The sequence below is a fragment of the Macrobrachium nipponense genome, chromosome 30, assembly GCF_015104395.2.
Source record: "Macrobrachium nipponense isolate FS-2020 chromosome 30, ASM1510439v2, whole genome shotgun sequence".
Classification (NCBI taxonomy): domain Eukaryota; kingdom Metazoa; phylum Arthropoda; class Malacostraca; order Decapoda; family Palaemonidae; genus Macrobrachium; species Macrobrachium nipponense.
The window spans coordinates 44,035,788-44,052,832 of NC_087218.1; the positions used below are offsets into that span (position 1 = coordinate 44,035,788).

Genomic DNA, 17,045 nt, shown 5'->3' on the forward strand with positions numbered 1-17,045 from the left:
ACGCAATGGTAATCTATTTAAAGTGCACATATCTTAATCATAATTATATGAATCCATATACATATGTATAAACAATTCAGGTACCCTATAATCAATCTGTTACATTTTATCTTACCAATATCTGCAGTTATATATGAGTTAGTATATTGATTAATGAATCAGATATATAACATTTAGCATAAAAATCAACGAATCAATCAGCATAAACATTAATAATTTTATCAATTCATATATGAACTTTTTTATCAGTTAAAATATGATTTTTATCATGTTAATCTTCATTCTATGCAATTATCAGAGTACATTAGTATTTTCTGTAGCATATGTATCTTAATGAGATGAAGTGAAAAACTGTATCATTATATATATCATGTGATCACTATTATTTACCAATATCATTGTTTTATATTTTATTACTTGAATCAATTCATGTACACCATGAATTTTTATTTACTTATATATAATATATATATATATTCACATAGTGTCTGTATCACACTTCCTATAAGTCAAATGGCAATGTCAAGTTGAGTAATATTCAGTAGCTGGTTTTGGTAGCTGACCGAGCTAATGTAAGTGTTTACATAATAAAAATATGGAATGTTAGTCCATATATATAAAAGTCTAAAACTAAAGAGGTCAACCAGATTGCTTGCAGGAATGTGATCAGACTAGAGACGCTAAAGATGACGTATACAATAAGTATGTAGGCTAAGTTGACATGCCGTCACCTGTAGTCATTCAATTGTTTATAAACATTAGTCCAAGCTCCCTGCTTGAGACAACTACCCCGACCTATTATTCCTATTACAAACGGCCTACGTGATCTGTAGCGTGTCTCATTCGATTGTGTGTTCGTATGTAACTATGTCATCTGATAGTATGTTCATATGTTCGAACTACTGTCTGTTCCTTCATAACTTGTAACAGAGATGGTAGACAGGCAGAACAGAGTTAGCTATCGACATTAGAAGACCTGTACCTCTTTACCTAAGCTTTATCATGTAGAGGAATAGGATTAGCCATCATCATTGGCAGAAGCGATCAAGCTATCGTTATTAGAAGACTTGTACAATCATATCTGATCTTCACCATGTAAAACTTCAGAAGAATATATAATTTTTTATACTTAGTGTTTTCTACAAGAACCTCACCGAACCATGAGTTTAACACATCGTCGTAAAGATAATACCGACTTCGTAAGTGATCTACAAAACCCCAGACACTCCATTGAAGATGGAAGTGCAATACCAACCGACTTAGCGTATAGATTATCGCTAGTCTAACATTACCTCATAGGGCGCCTTATCATACAAGGCACAAGCCCTAATACATTAACACTATTTTCCACACCTTTCAATATGTAGGTAAGATTTCTGCCGCATATTTCTCTCTAAAAGATTTCTTAAATCTACCTATTCTTGTACCATAATTTCTCCAGCGAGATCTAACTCTTCTTGATTTCTTTAAATAAGATTTCTTCTATGGGAAATAGAAATGGCTGTCTAAGCTATTTTCAATAATCTTCCACGGATTTTGGGCAACACAATCGGCTACAGAAGCTTCAAAAACTTTATCTTATTCTTTGCCATGCCAATGTTCCACCATATTTTTCCATAGCTTCTGACATTGTGCATTGGTAGTAATCTGCGCAGAATCTAACTCTGATGTTAGACTTCCTTATAAGTATGCAGGGTGAACTCCATTGCAAGGTACTGGGTTAGATGATTCCAAGCTCTAGCATAGTTTAGTTTCTTTTGCTATGTTACAATTGTGTGGTGCCACACTTTGGGGTGTTGGTGCATCAGCAATGCCTCACCTATGTTGAATATTGTGTAGGACTATGCATCCAGCAAGGAATGTCCAGGAATAAGCCTATGAGTTCTGTGGCCAGGGTTTAGATGTCATGCTGTTGTTTCTTGGTTGTGGCTCACATTTGACTAAAAATTCTGTAGAATATCAGAATTACTTAATTTTGCTTCAAGGGGTCTCTCCAGCATGATCAATGTTTCTTCTATCACCTTTGTGAGAATCTTGTTGTCTTCAACATCAATGTTATCCTCATTCTCTTAGTTATCTTGGTGCTTGCAGCAAACTGGCATGTTGCTGGGTTGGTACTAGCAATAATATCACTCATCTGTGTCACATATAAGGCTTGAGTGTGTTTATGTTGCACATCTAAGATGCTTCTTGTCAGTCAGGGTTGTGAATGCCTTAGTCACGGAGGTTTTAACCTCATATGAGTCTTGACTTTGCTGGTGACGGTATCCAAGCTGAATTCCAAAGTTCTCTGTCATGTACCCAAACACCTTCAACAGCAAATGCACTTCCTTGATCAATCTGGATGAACTGAAGTGACCAGACAGCGAGATAAATTTTGTGACCGTGTGAGTCACATTTGAATCAGTTGCGGGATGCAGTGGAACAGCTTCGGGGAAAAAGAGGAAAAAAGTTGAGGAACACATAAACATGAAAATATATGCACATTTCCCTACTTTGTCTTTGATAGGGTCTTACTATATTCAAGAGAACTTTGAAAAAGCTTCAGTTAACACAGAAATTGACTACAATGGTGACTTATGAATACTGGAATTCTTTTTCCCAACAACTTACCATGTGTGGCAACTTCTGCAGTAATCTGCTACTCTTGTTGAAGTCTAGCCAGTAAAAATCTATGGAGATCTTTTCTAGGGTTTTATTAGTACTTAAGTTGACTCTGTAACAGTTGATTATATATATGTCAGATGAACAATTTCTTCTTGGAAGGATGGTTGCACAACTACCTGGTATAAAACTGCCAATCCCACACATGCAGGGGGTTTTGCAAGGGTCACTTCTGCATTACCCATATGGCAAAAATCAGCCACAGCCTTCATTCTGGAGATCAATGAGTGTTTCTGCTTCTTGTATGATTCTGGTAAGTTCTGGGTCTTGCTACTGCACTTCATTGAGCAAGGTTTTTAAGTAGCTTGTCTCGATTCCTTTTCTGACCAAATCGGTACAGGAATCTGCAAGGTATTCTATAGAATCCGTCTGCCCGTCTCAGTCTTCAGCAATTTCCACTCAAGCAGCATGTGGCACAATCTATGTCATTCCCCAACTGCAGTTGGACTTTTCAAGGGGCCCCTTAAAAAGGGCAATGACAAATGACGACAGCGTTTAACTGGATGTCAGAGTTACGGCAGATCCAGTGCAAAGGCAGTTTATCACTTCCCCTAATATACTTGACCCATACTGTCTTACCCAAGTAAGACTGGTCAACAAAGTGAAAGAGAGAGGTGTGAAAGTTTCATACCTACATCAGGAGCCATGAACTTAAGTAAAAGAAATTTCCTGAAAGGTTCATGACCACTTATTACACTAAGTGCTTAGCGCTCGATAATTGAGTGATTTTTTCTTACTATGATTAAGAATACGAGATATCATTAAACCTTTCGTCTAAATACTGAGGGCTTTGAGATCTCATTTTCTAAGACCACTTAGAAATAAAATCATTAGAATTGGCATGAAAAACCACTTTTCACTCAGGGAAATCGATGAATATTTATTCCTAGCTAATCAAACATATCATAGAACAAACCAAAAGGGAATATGGTATGAATTATTCTTTGGTTCTCACTTTCCCCCTTTCATTCAGTGATATTGTTTATGCTTTAAAAATATTAAACTTTAAAGTAGTCTTTTTCTTAATCCAACACAACAGGAAAGACAGTTATTTGCAACAGCCCCAAACAAGAAGGTGTGGTTTATAAATACCTTGTGAATGTGGCCAAATTCTACCTGGGACAAACTGGAAAAGATGTTAATAAGAGAATTTCCCAACATCGATATTGTGTAAGAACAAATTCTTCAAACAGTGCTGTTAATTTACATGTGCAAAACTGTGGCTGTCCTAAACTTTGGAACAAAACCGGCATATTCAAAGAAAAAGGTATGATGAAAAGAAATTTGTTAGAAACAGCTTGCATAAGTTTTAGCAAACAAAAGAAAGCTTCAATATTATTCAGGGTATATATAAATTAGACCCTTTATTCCTTCATATTGTTTCCCAACAGTATTCAAATTCAGAGAAAGGTTTTAAATGACCTATCACCAAATCTTTGTGTAGCTCTCTCTTTTAACTTTTTAGAATTACCAATTTAACCATTTGTTTATTATGTAAACAACCTAATTTTTACTTTGATAACTGTTCTGTTAATTTCTTGTCAAATGAGAAAAATTTTTTATGATTATGTTTTACTTATTCCTTCTAGTTATAATAAAGCTCTTTGAGTAGCTCTCTCTTTTAACTTTTTAGAATTACCAATTTAACCATTTGTTTATTATCTAGACAACCTAATTTTTACTTTGATAACTGTTCTGTTAATTTCTTGTCAAATGAGAAAAAATTTTATGATTATGTTTTACTTATTCCTTCTAGTTATAATAAAGCTCTGAAGAGGTTTGATGAAGGCGAAATTACTGAGCTACTAGCCCTCTTACGCCAAATGGACGTATTAAACGTCGAGTCAAAATGTCTCCCGTATGCCGAATGGAAGTATCATACGTCGACTCAAAAAATTTTTCTTAAAAATTCGCGGAAAAATACTTATAGGCCTACCAGCCGAAAACTTTTGAATCACGCACCTTGGGGGATGCTGGGAGTTCACGGATCAAGGCGTTGTTTTGTTTACAATAGCAACGCAGGCGAGCAAGCGCGAATTTCTTTCTTATAGCACTAAAAAGTATCAGTGACACATCTCAAAAATTATTTCGTCACTTTGACATAATTTTTGCACCATTTTAAATTATCCTTTATATGAAGTATTATATATGAAAATGTGCGCAATTTCATGTCAGATACAACAAAAAATACTCATGATTGTAGCTTTTATCAGTTTTGAAAAATTTTCATATAAATGAACGATAAGTGCCAAAATTTCAACCTTCGGTCAACTTTGACTCTACCGAAATGGTCAAGAAACGCAATTGTAAGCTAAAACTCTTATATTATAGTAATATTCAATCATTTGCCTTCATTTTGCAACAAATTGGACGTCTCTAGCACAATATTTCGATTTATGGTGAATTTATGAGAAAACTTTTTCCTTACGTTCGCGCGGTAACTCTTCCGATAAATTTTTTTGTGCGATTGTCCTAATGTTTGCACCATTTTAAATTTTCCCGTTACATAAAGTTTTATATATGGAAATGTGCGCAATTTCATGCACAATACAACTAAAAACAACCCATGGTTGTAGCTTTTATCAGTTTTGAAATATTTTTATATAAATAACGTTAAGTGCAAAAATTTCAACTTTCGGTCAACTTTGACTCTACCGAAATGGTCGAAAAACGCAATTGTAAGCTAAAACTCTTATATTCTAGTAATATTCAATCATTTACCTTCATTTTGCAACGACTTGGAAGTCTCTAGCACAATATTTCGATTTATGGTGAATTTATGAAAAAAAGAAAAAAAATTTCCTCACGTCCGCGCGGCAACTCTTCCGAAAAAATCAGAATTTTTTTTGTGCGATTGTCGAAATGTTTGCACCAATTAAAATTAGCTGTTACATAAAGTTTTATATATGAAAATGTGCGCAATTTCATGTAGAATACAACTAAAAATGATTGAAGGTTGTAGCTTTTCTCTTTTTTCGAAATATTTGCATATAAATCACGATAAATAGAAAAAAAACCATGTTCGGTCAAATTTGACTCTACCGAAATAGTTGAAAAACGCAATTGTAAGCTAAAACTCTTACGGCCTAGTAATATTCAGTCATTTATCTTCATTTTGAAACAAATTTGAAATCTCTAGAACAATATTGTGATTTATGGTGAATTTTTGAAAAATATATTTAACTTCCCTCCGCGCGTCGATTCGCGGCCGCAAGTCTCCGAAATGCGTACATCGCATTATCCTAATATTTGCTCCTTTTCATATTAGCCTTTTTATAGAGTTTCATATATCAATATGTGCGCAAATTTATGAAGAATACAATAAAAAATAATTGAAGGTTGTAGCTTTTCCCATCTCCGAAATATGTGCACATAAAAAAAATATATATAAAAATTCGACATTCGGTCAACTTTAACTCCTCCGAAATGGTCGAAATCTGCAATTCTAATCTAAAACTCTTACAGTATCGTAATATTCAATCATTTGTATTCATTTTGAAACAAATTGGAAGTCTCTAGAACAATATTTAGATTTACGGTGAATTTTTGAAAAAAACATTTTTTTACGTCCGCGCGTTACGAATTCGTACATCATTTTGTGATAATATTTTCTGGTGTTGCTTTTTATTGTTTTACAATGTATTATATATCAAAATGATTGCAATTTAGTGTACAATACAACGAAATAAAAAGTAACTCGTTAGCTTTGACCGTTTTTTTGCACAGCGTGATTTGAATACAATTATGGATGAATTTTTTTTTTCGCTACCATATATCGCATTATTTACATATGATAATGATATTATTTTTCATTTCTGATGGGTGCATACTAAACTTCAGGCAATGAAAAAAAGGAGCCAAAAATGAACTCTTAATCTTCAAAACTAAGCGCGCTGTGATTTTTTGAAAAAATTATTTTTTCCGCTTCCGCGCTCACTCCAAAACCGGCCCCGGCATACAAGAGAGTTTTGATTTTTAGGGCTTCAGCGTAAGAGGGCTAGAGTATTTTATTCTTTTTTTCTCCTGTGGACTATACTGACTTATACATTATATATAAATAAAGTTTAAGTGTGTGTGTGTGTGTGTGTGTGACTATTCTATGATAGGTTTTGTACTAGTTCACCCTTGACTTTTTAATACAGTACTCTCAAGTATTTGTCCACAAAGACCCTTTAATATTGAATTTCCTTTCTTTTGCATGTTTCCCAAGAAACTGGGTAAAAAGCTTCGGTAATTAAAATATACCAATAAAATAAGAAGAAATATTATGTCCTAATAAATCATAAAATATATATAAAATATAAAATACATAAAATATATATTTGCATACCTGATAAAGAAGTATTGGTTCTGCTTGGTAGCCGAGCATGTGGGCCATTTTGGTGACAACTGCTGATTTTCCGCAACCTCGAGGACCAATTATGCAAAAGTCTGAGACACTGTGACTTTGCAGAATCTCTGATAATATTTCATGGTGATAAGGAGTCAAGACAAAGGGTGGTGCAGGACTTTCCCAGTTATTTCCTGAAGTAACCTTAAAAAGGTTGAAATTGAATGTTTAATATACTAGTTTTCATTGAGCATTTGAAAAAATGAAAATAGTCAAAATAAGTGATTCCTACACTTTGTCAATTTTATAATGATAGTTAAGGTATGAGCAATTTATAACAAAGGATAGTTTTAGGCTTTTATTTTGATAATATTTGCGTTTATCAATTAGGATCTGTACAAACAAATATTTTTGTAAAATAATCTTTTATTTTGATCTATTTTTACTCAGAGTGAAACAAAACTCTCCATTTGACTCGTATTTATATTAAATAAAAGCGTTTAAAACCTTCCACACTAAACCTCGAGATTTAAAAAAGTAGCAGACGTGGTTACTTTTGATGAGTAATAAAACATTCAATCTAATCCTCAAACAGCATCAACTGTTTCATCATATTCCCCATTAGAATGGCAAGTTTGATACGGCTCGTAAACGACCCTGATTTCACGTCAACCCTCACGGTAGCCAAAGTATAAGATGATAAATCCCCAGGGAAAGCAAATTCACAGCGCAATGGCAATGGCTTTTAAATCTTCAACCCTGCATCTCATGCACTTAGTTACCAAGCCTCTCGTTTTAGAGGCTGAAATAAAGTTACAAAGTCTCTCTATTTTGATGGCTGAAATATCAAGGTTACAGTCTCTTCTATTCTTAATACTGCATGCACCACCCAGTCAGAAATGCACGCTAATGACACGTAATATTTTACAGACAATGAAATAAGTACTGCATGCTGCTTTCTGGCTAAGGTCAACAGTTCACATAGATTAAGCTGTATGATGGTATTCAAATGCCAAAGGTTAATTTATACAAATGAATGAATGTCAGATCTTTGTCTGAAATACATGACAGAAACTATGGGGTGTGTTGCTGATATGCTATATTGCTTTTTCTTTTGGTTCGAAAAAACTTGGCTTGCCCATTACTTCCTATTCTTTAGTATTTCTTTCGTCAAAAAATAAATAAATCAATCAATAAATAAAAAATTAAACTAAAAATCTTAATAACAGTCAAGAAACGACTTCTTACAGTTATTAGAACACAACAACTGTAATGCGGCTGTGTTACCTACTGCACATAGTTATCCTGAACTTCTTGCTACCTCTCCTCTTTCAATATTCACTACATCATTTACAAATCATTACTCAATTCTCTAAGCAACTGTTAAGAAGCGGGAGGTTCCTCCAGCTTCTGTATCGAAAATTCACGAATTCATAACAGAAAATCTTTTAGTACTATATAGAAACAATAATTACTTACTAAAATATTTACTTTATATTATTTTCAGACAAATACATTTTTTAAGCAATGCAATATAAAAAATTTGGTAAAATTCTGCACTGGTCAACCGATTAAACTTATCTCATGTATCAGATATAGCGTGTGAAATTTAGTTTGTCTACTATATCCAACCGACATAAAAATTACCTGTACAGCAACCTCATGGCCCTCCACTTTAACTGTTACTCGGCGGCTGAAGATTCACCTTGAGGTCTTACACCCCTGACTTCGTTCAAAATTTGTGTACTAGATCTCTGAAAAAAAGGTTCTTGATTAAACTGACAAGCACATAAACAATTCCTTCATTTTCAAATGACATAGCAATCAAAGTGTGGATAGATATTTACACACAAATAAATTATCCACTCACGAAAGTGTCTTGGACAAAACATTACCAAGATAATAAAAAAAAAAATCTTATCATGAGGCAACAGTTCCATCAATTGGTAAGCAAAGACAGAGATTATACTAAAGCACTGAAAAAAAATCAAATGGACATTCCAAAGGCAGATGGTACCAACGAGTCTTAATAAGCTTATGGAGTTACTCTACCAAACACTAGAACCATACTGTAAAGACTGGCAAATGTAACAGGAGCATTTGAGACGGATGTTGGCGTCCATCAAGGATTTCCAGCGGTGAATCTTTTGCTGTTTATAACAGTAATGGAGGAAATAGTTGTTGAAGCAAAGGTATAGGGGGTGAGATCTATAAGTTGTATCGATTAAAATATATGGTGTACAAGAAGAGCCCAGGATTTACAAAAAGAAAAAAAAATGAACATGAAACAGAGTCAATAATCCTGTTATAAAAGACGGGCAGGACTTGAAATCAGAACATTACTGTTACCTCGTGGACAGTTGAGAGAGAGAGAGAGAGAGAGAGAGAGAGAGAGAGAGAGAGAGAGAGAGAGAGAGAGAGATAGAGAGAGAGAGAGAGAGAGAGAGAATTATTTATTTATTTAAAGATAATATCGAAACATATTTAGTTTCACATATTTGCAGTACAAACCTCATTTTCTTTTCACTAAAGCAAAGAGACATGGCACAAATTTTGGCTGCCGCTGCAAAACCTCAGTTTCTCCGACACGTGGTCAGCGAGGCCATTTAAATGGACAGCTCGATCTAAAATAATAACAACGGCAATCACCTCAAGCAGCCATAGTCACCTGACAATATGGATAGCCCAAGAGAAAGATAGCCAAAGCGGATCAAATCTCCTCACGCCCAACAACTTGACTCCCAGGTCGAAGTAAACTGTTTATAACATTTTAAAACAATATTTCATATTAAAGAACAACAAGGGGCCGAGTAAATGATATATTTTCTCCTAAATGATAAATAGCTTATTTAACCTGCAGAGGCGCTGAAATAATACAGTCACGTAACCCATAAATAACCGCTAAAAAGAAATATGGACAATAACCAAAAGACTTGAAAGGCCAATCCTGCCGAACCACACAAAAATTTTAAGTGTTAATACATTAAACTCATTATGTTATAATTATAAGAACTATGGTTATTATTTCCCAAAAACATACAAAGAAAGGAAAATTAATAAGAACAACCAAAATATACCAGTTGTTTCTATTTTAAATGACAGATCTCAGGTAAAGGCAAATAATATACATTATGTGCTTAATCTCTGTTTTCTTCTTAAATGTATAAAATAAAATACTTGTTCTTATTCTGTAAGTTATCAATATTAACCTTTCTTAAAAAGGCAGAAAATTTACAGATACAAAACATGATATTTTACAAAGCTTTGAAATAATTGCGTTAAATGTATGCATGAATAAAAACAGAGACAATTCTATAAGTAGAAATAAGGAATTTTATCATTGGTTTAAAATACTTGGCTGCTTCAATTCAATGGCACCCTTAAATTTAGGGAATTATCATTATATATATATATATATATATATATATATATATATGTATATGTATCTCTAAAAATCACCAAAACGTGACTGGAATATCTTGAAGTAATCAGTCTACAATTATGTAAAATGTATATTAAAATACATAAAAGACGGGAGCTTTCGTCTACTTGATCAGTAGACCTCATCAGCCATACTGATTTTTCTTTTTAAAAAATATATACAAAAAGTTACGAAGGACAAGCAAGACTCTGGAAACGTCTCCAAGGGAGATAACAACCAAAACAAACTATCTCAATCATGTTATTCCCTTGTTCAAATGTCTGGCCAAAAGACGAGCAGATCGTCGTGGTTGAACTACCTCCTCTGTGTGTCCGGCTGTTCCTTCGTCCAAAACTTCTGCATCGGCACCTGCAATAGGGGTTCTTCCTTCCAATGCCTGGGCAGGAGAAAGAGAGACAACCTGGGCAGTAGGAGTGGTGCAAACAACGTCTGTACTAATATTTACAGTTTTTAGAACCAAATAATTTAAAAATGTATCCTCTTGGGTAAATGATTTGTTAAAATCAAACACGTTTGAAATATTAATAAGAGCCCCTTCAACTACTCTGCGTCTACTTGCGTTATTATCTTTGTCAATTACTCTCTCGCTCCTTCCCAGTCAATTACATGCCCTAACTCTAACGTATGTCTGGCAACTGAACTACTTTCGATCCCAACCTACATGATCGCTTATGTTCCTCTAATCTTATACATAATCCCCTTCCTGATTCCCCATAATAACACTTATTGCAATCTTTACACGGTACCACATAAACCCCAACGTCATCTTTCCTTTCTTTTTCATGATTCCTAATCAACTTTGATTTTAACGAGGTATTATACCTAAAAGCTAAATCCAACCTATTTTCCCTATTCTGTTTTAATAAATGTTGCACCTTTCCAAACTATGATAAGGAAGCGGAATACACTGACTACTTTTGAATTCATATTTTCCGGTCGGTGGATTATAAAAGTTTTTTCTAGCCTTGGTAAACGCTTGGTCAATAAAATATTTTGGGTATCCCAGTCTCGTGTAAACCTCACTTATATGTTTCATTTCTTGTCTATGTACTATGGATCGCAAATCTAAGGCCCTCTCGTTACCATGTTGACGATTACATTAGACTTTATACGTTGGCTATGGTATGAATAAAAATGAATGTACATTTCTGCGTTTGGAAAGGGTGCAACATTTATTAAAACAGAATAGGAAAAATAGGTTGGATTTAGCTTTTAGGTATAATACCTCGTTAAAATCAAAGTTGATTAGGAATCATGAAAAAGAAAGGAAAGATGACGTTGGGGTTTATGTCGGTACCATGTAAAGATTGCAATAAGTGTTATTATGGGGAATCAGGAAGGGGATTAGGTATAAGATTAGAGGAACATAAGCGATCATGTAGGTTGGGATCGAAATGTAGTTCAGTTGCCAGACATACGTTAGAGTTAGGGCATGTAATTGACTGGGAAGGAGCGAGAGAGTAATTGACAAAGATAATAACGCAAGTAGACGCAGAGTACTTGAAGGGGCTCTTATTAATATTTCAAACGTGTTTGATTTTACAAATCATTTACCCAAGAGGATACATTTTTAAATTATTTGGTTCTTAAAACTGTAAATATTAGTGAGACGTTGTTTGCACCACTCCTACTGCCCAGGTTGTCTCTCTTTCTCCTGTCCAGGCATGGAAAGGAAGAACCCCCATTGCAGGTGCCGATGCAGAAGTTTTGGACGAGGGAACAGCCGAACACACAGAGGAGGTAGTTCAACCACGACGATCGGCTCGTCTTTTGGCCAGACATTTGAACGAGGGAATAACATGATTGAGATAGTTTGTTTTGGTTGTTATCTCCCTTGGAGACGTTTCCAGAGTCCTGCCTGTCCTTCGTAACTTTTTTGTATATATTTTTTGAAAAGAAAAATCAGTACGGCTGATGAGGTCTACTGATCAAGTAGACGAAAGCTCCCGTCTTTTATATATTCTTAATACACATTTTACATATTGTAGACTTTGATTACTTCAAGATAGATATATATATATAAAATATATATATCTATATATATATATATATATATATATATATATATATAATATTTATATATATATATATCATATATATATATATATTGACGAAGTGCCAAGTAGTGTCTGGTTACTACACTTACCAATCAGAAAATAGTTACCTCACAACAGCCAGACACCTGAACCTTCACCACAGATAAAATACGACTGAATACTTTAACGACAACAGTGATCCCTTAAGAAACTTATTAATCATGCAAGAAATCAGACGAAGTTCATTAAAATAGGTGTGAGGTAATCTTATATGAATTTAAATCAATTAAAAGGCAAACAAATCAATTACCACTTTATATTTCTACCTTGACAAAATTAAATACACTGGTGAAAATTCTAAATACAAAAATTTATTATTATACTCAAAATTTATAATTGAAATTCAGAATCTCAGGGAAATTTACTATTACTTGAAACGAAAAAAAAGTTTAATTAATTCTTGAATTAATTACTAAGTAAATAAAATCCAAATTAACTTATATTTACAAAAATCAAGAAATTAAACTATTCAACTAAAATTCTAAGTGTTAAGCAACAATTAAAATTTGAAAATTAATTCACAAGTGAAAAACAACAATAAAAACAACAATAAAAACTTGGTTATCCTGGTGTTGAATCCAACGATTTGCAACAGGATAAATAATCTGTAATTAAATTGTTTTTACCACTAATTCGCTGCACTCTTAAATTATACTGTTGCAAGCACAAAGACTACCTGGTCAGTCTTTGATTATGATTTTTAATCTGTTGTGTTAATGATATGGGATCGTGATCAGACAACACTAAAATTTCTTAATTTCTAGGTTTGTTCACATACACTTCAAACTTTTTCAATGCTATGATTAAGGCTAAGTTTCCTTCTCGATTGTTGAGTATACTTTCTGATGTTTTTTTCAGTTTTGAAGACATGAAGCACACAGGGTGGTGGATATTATTTTCATCTTCTTGAAGTAGAACAGCACCAATGCCACAGTAAGAAGCACCAACTTGCATCACAAGTTTCTTGTTGAAGTCTGGAGCTTGAAGTGCTGGGCTTGAAGTTAAAATGGCTTTTACCTTCTCAAAGGATTTCTGATACTCTGGAGTCCAAACAAACTTAGCTTTGGGACTAGTTTAAATCTGTCAAGGGAGCTACTACGGCTGAAAAATTTAACAGAAACGATGGTAGAATCCAGCCATGCCCAAAAATCTCTGTAGCTGTTTCCTGGGTAGTAGGTGGGGTAACCTTACAGATACCTTCTAAATTAGCATTTACTGGAGCGAGAAGACCTTTCCCAACTTCAAAGCTAAGATACTAAACAATCGCCATCCCAAACTCACTCTTCTCTAGGTTGACTGTTAGTCCTGCTTCTCGTAATTTCTTGTTGTAGAGTAAATCACTATGTCATCAAGGTACACGCCTACTCCTTCTATAGATCCTAGCAGTTGATCCATCACTCATTGGAATGTTACAGGTGCATTCATTACACCAAACAGCAGAACAGTATACTGATACAGTCCAAAAGGAGTAATAAAAGCTCACAGCAACTTAGCATTCTCATCTAAGGGAATTTGATTATATCCTTTCAATAAGTCTATCTTGGAAACAAACTTGGCTTGCCCAATATTATTAAGCAACTGATCTATAAGAGGCGAAGGATAATTGTCAGCCACACTGATGGAATTCAGTTTCCTATAATCAGTAAACATCTTAAATGAACCATCTGGTTTCTTCACTAACATACATGGAGAACTGAAGTGACTTGAACTTGGTTCTCCCGATCCATGTTGCAGAATATTCAACTTCTTCAAAACATTGCGATGATAAGGCGATAAGCGATAAACTCTTTGCTTGAATGGTTTTCCATTTTCTTGAATCTTGATCTCATGCTTGGTCAGATCAGTACGCCTAGGTACATCTGCCAAAATTTCTGGGAAACTTCTGAATACCTCACTTAATTCTTCACCTTATTCAACACTCGGATGTTTTACCTCCAATTCTCCCTAAATTGAAGAATTATTTATCTTGCTTTCAGCTCCCAATTCATAAACCATCATCATCGTCTGTAGATGAAATTGTGTGTGCTATAGACACTTTCAATTTTAGTTTCTGAGAAGTAAGGTTTCAAGAGGTTCAAATGTATCTCCCTTTGTCAGTTTCTTCTTTCTGGTGTTTCAATCACATAATTGTATCACTTAACTTCTCAACTATCTTGTAAGGACCTAGAAATTTATTGGTAAGGGGAATCTCTTAACTGGTAAGAACACTAACATTTGTTGACCAACACTAAAACTTCTTAGCTTAGTCTTCTTATCATATTTCCTTTTCATTTTCTCTTAACTTATTTTCAAATTTTCTAAAGAGAATTTTCTAATCTCTTTCAACCTTTTCCTTAAGTTCTTCACATACTCTCCTTGGATTTCCTTTTGAGATTCTTCCCAATTTTCTGCAAGAATCTTCAACGGTTCTCTCACTTCTCTAACAAAATCATCTCATTAGGTGAACATCCCATGCTTTCTTGATAAGCATTCCTAACTTCAAATAACATTAACGGCAATCCAACATCCCATTCTCTTCCTGACTCAGAACAATACTTTGTCAGCATACTTTTCAATGTCTGGCGGAACCTTTCCAAGAGTCCTTGAGTCTCTGGATGATAAGCAGTAGATAAATTTTGTTGCACTCCTAACAAATTCATCACATCCTGGAATAACTTGGAAGTAAAATTTGTCCCTCTATCACTTTGTACTATTTCTGGTATATCAAACTTTAGGCAAAACTCCACTAGTTTCTCAGCAACTATCTTGGCAGATATGTTTCTAACTGGGATCGCCTCCAGATATCTTGTCACAGGACACATTAATGTCAACAAATACTCATTTCCCTTCTTCGTCTTTGGCACTGGTCCAACCATATCTATAATCACTTTGCTAAAGGGTTTTCCTCTAACTTTTATAGGTTGTAGTGGACTTTCTGGATGGTTTCATTCGGTTTACCAGCTATCTGGTAGGTATGGCACTCACAACAACCTGCTAACATCTCTGTGAAATCAAAATCTGATGATATTCACCCTATACATACAGCATCTGGTATATCTGCAGGTCTATGCTTCCTCATCAGCAAACCTTCCTCCAGATAATAACAGATGGGAGTTTGTTGCATCTTTTCTTGATCAACAACTCTGAAGAACAAATCAGCTAACGATGCATCCTTCTTCTGCAAGTCCATTACCAACATCAAGGGTTGAACTCTCAATATCTGCTAACTCAGCTACTGTAGTTTCACTACTATCTTCAGAAACACTTTGACTACTCGAGCCTCTTCAAGAACAACAGGTTCTTCTTCTTCTTCCTTCTTCTTCTTCTTCCTGGGAAATCTCCTCTTGGTCAGCACTAGAGGAAACATCACTTCCCTGGAACAATTCTTCTAAGCTTAAAGATCCTTCACTTGAGCCTTCTTGGGTGTGTAAATCCTCAGTTTATTCATTTACAGGCATAGTCCTCTTCATACTTATGGTAGTTACACATCTAGGAAACAGGTGGGGGTTATTCTTCTCCAATCTACTGTAGGACTAATCCTCAATGGTTTGTCTGTCAATACAGGACAAGGAATAAATGGCAAACCACCAAATTCATTACCCAACAGAACATGACAGGTGTAAGTGGTATATAGGAGTTACTTCCTCTCCTCCTATACCCTTCAAAATAACTGACTCTCCTGTGAGATTCTTCTCTAAATGAGGGTGAGCACCACGTACTACCACGCTATGGTTACTCCCTGTATCACGTAATATCTTGACTGGTGCCTGCAAACTCTCTCCTTGAGTTGACAGCGTACCCTCATAGATATATGGCTTAAAAGCCTCCAAACTGCTCAGCCACTCACTGCTAGAGGTTACATTTCCATTGGTTGCTAAATATTCAGTTTGTTTAGTTTCAGTTTTCTCTGGAGTCTGATTCTTTCCCACACTGCTCTTCATAGTTTGTTTCGCCTGGTCACCCTTCACTACTTGACCAACTGGCTTTGACAGCTGTTGATTCCAGTAACACTCCTCACTGAAGTGTCCTGCTCTTCCACACTAAAAGCAGACAACATTGAGTTTCTGTAATTGGTCTTGAAAATATGGATGAGGATTTCACATTAGCTTGCTGAGGAACATTACCTTTTGTATTCTTGGTAGTATCACTTGTAGGTGTCCCACTAAATTTGTTTCTGAAACTTGGATGAGATTTAAAACCTGGGCATTGTTGATTCTGGTACTTGACATTGTAATTGCATTTGCTACTAATTATATTGTAATCTTCACTCAGTGTAGCAGCCTTGTCAAGTTTCTTAACCTCTCTCTCTCTCAAATAGGCTCTTATATGTTCAGGAATTCCCTTAGGATATTGTTTCAAGAACAACTAACTCTTCTAGCTCCTCAAAAGTTTTAACTTTGCAGCCTCTAACCAACGTTTAAAAACCGTCTCACTTTATAAGCATAATCTAAGAAGGTTACCTTTCCATCTTTTCTTAAATTTCTGAATCTTTCATTGTAGTACTCTGGGGTCATCTGGTAAATTTGTAGTCACT

General features: G+C 34.7%; 1 protein-coding gene and 1 pseudogene across 1 annotated transcript in view; both read right to left on the reverse strand.

The window, feature by feature from the left end:
• The window catches only part of LOC135202484 (von Willebrand factor A domain-containing protein 8-like), a 672,011-nt gene that overhangs the window by 61,805 nt on the left and 593,161 nt on the right, over window positions 1–17,045 (reverse strand). The window lies entirely within an intron of this gene.
• The window catches only part of LOC135201944 (von Willebrand factor A domain-containing protein 8-like), a 47,445-nt pseudogene that overhangs the window by 25,129 nt on the left and 5,271 nt on the right, over window positions 1–17,045 (reverse strand).